Here is a 2,500-nt window from a genome sequence, read left to right as displayed (position 1 = left end):
GCTAATGTCCATATAATAATACAGAAAAATCAATCTGCTGCACTTATCATCATCATCATCATCATCATAATATATGGGAACAGTTTTCGTAATCAATCAGAAAAACACTTCAACACTAATGATATTAATCAGAATAAGAAGAATGACAAAAAGAAATAATAATAATACATAAATTAGTTACCATAACGAAGACTCAAGATTCATTTTTCAAATGGCAAGATGTCAACAAAGCCTTAAAAAAATAAAAATAAAAAAGGGGGGAAGTTAAAAGAGTTGCGTGACAGAGAGAGAGAGAGAGAGAGAAAGAGAGAGAGAGAGAGAGAAATATGAAGGGAGGCACCCCACGTGAGCCTCCTATCTTGGAGCGTGCAGGAGACCGCCCCCTCCCTCCCAAAAACCTCTATGGCATGATGGGCGTGTGGCATATCGATAATGACATACAAATCTTCTCGGGGATAACCCCTCCCCATGCCCACTTCCCAAACTAACTTCCTCTACCCTCACCCCCCTCAACCAATACCCGAGTACCGGCATATTGTCGGCTCCTTTTCATATTTTTTTTTTCTTTTCCCGGAGTATTCACGACTTCGTGTGCGTATCATTCAAATGCCTTTGTAGGTGGGCCACCCTAGAGCCTAGAGCCGGATGAATGTGTAAAGGAATAAGTTTTACTCTTCTTTAAATTTATTTCTTGTATCAATTCATTTGACGCTTTACTATTTCCGCCGGTAAGCAGCCTTTTATTTATATCCTTCTATTCTTTTATTTAAGTACTCCTGTTTTTTTTTTTTTTTTTTTTATCCATCCGCGTATTTATTCCTCGTCTTGCTTACTAACCCGACTTCTATTTTTCTCGTTTTCATTAATCCAAGTATAGCTTTTATTTTTTCTCCTTCTTTATTCATTTTCATTACCCATCCTCGTCTTGCTTACTAAGCAGACTTCTATCACTCTCGTTTCCATTCATTTAAACAGCTTTTATTTCTATTCTTATATTTTTTTTGCTATGTACCCCAGTTCTTTTATTACCTATCCGTTTATTCATTCCTCCTATTTACTAACACATGACTTCTGTTCGTATCGCTTTCATTAATTCTTTTTTTCATCCCTTTTATTCAATCTTATTTACTGTCTTATTCCGATTCTCTCATTTATCTGTCGTAATAGAACTTAATCTTTATTATATTAATATTGAAGAAGTGTTAGTTAAATGAGAACTAAAACGTCTTTAATGTAAAATGAGGTATTATTACGATAAACAAAAGAGTAAAAAGATATAAGGACGACAAGAAAGCTAATGAAATGAAAGAGATGAAAGACGAATTAACGAAAACGACGCAGATGGAAGTCAGGTTAGCGAATAAGACGAGACAGAAACGAACGAATGGGTTGAAAAGAAAAAAAAAGAAAAAAGGCCAAGGGTACATAAAGACAAGAATAAAAGATCAGAAATAAAAGGAGAAGGTGCAATACCCAGCCCATAAACATCATAATATCGACGGAGGATAATCCCAGGGTACCGAATTCAAAACAAGCCCACGCCCACGCCCGTGACCCTATGCCCTCTACAAGCTATAAAATTCGAGATTATCGCTGTACCTTTAGATATCGATGACCATTGGTTTTGTGACGCCTGTGAGCAGCTGGCTGATATAATTAACCGATAACAGCTAATCATAGGCCTTAAATTATCCCAGTGAGTGAGGTAATATATATATATATATATATATATATATATATATATATATATATGTGTGTGTGTGTGGTGTGTGTGTGTGTGTGTGTGTGTGTGTGTGTGTGGAAATTACTTTTAAGTTCTTATAGCCTTTCCTCTTTAAAGAGGCGCTCCACTAATTCCTTGGCATAAGGCCCTCCACTTTTTCCCCTCACGTTTCAGGACGGGAAAATACTGCATAATAATCACCCAATCGTATTGTTTGCAAATGAATAAATACCGTAAAATCGAACCCGCGACCACCGAGGTGAGAAGCAAACACCAAACCAACCACCAAATCAGCCCTTATGACAGGCTTACAAGAAAACAACATTGAATAACAATAATGACATCATATCGTGCATCGAAGCCCTTATGACAGGCTCCAAAGAAAACATTATATAACAATAATGATACCATATACTGCATTGGAGTTCTTATGAATAGGCTTACGAGAAAACAACATTATTTAACAATAATGACATCATATAGTCCATTGAAACCTTATTGATGACTAGGCTCCAAAGAAAACACTTTATATAAACAATAATGACATCATGATATCCATTGCCAAACCCTTATGACAGGCTCCAAAGAAAACAACATTATATAACAATAATGACATCATATAGTCCATTGAAACCCTTATGACAGGCTCCAAAGAAAACAACATTATATAACAATAATGACATCATATAGTCCATTGAAACCCTTATGACAGGCTCCAAAGAAAACAACATTATATTAACAATAATGAACATCATATCAGTCCATTGAAGCCCTTAT

Source organism: Macrobrachium nipponense, chromosome 22, assembly GCF_015104395.2.
Source record: "Macrobrachium nipponense isolate FS-2020 chromosome 22, ASM1510439v2, whole genome shotgun sequence".
Taxonomy (NCBI): domain Eukaryota; kingdom Metazoa; phylum Arthropoda; class Malacostraca; order Decapoda; family Palaemonidae; genus Macrobrachium; species Macrobrachium nipponense.
This window is presented reverse-complemented; position numbering follows the sequence as displayed.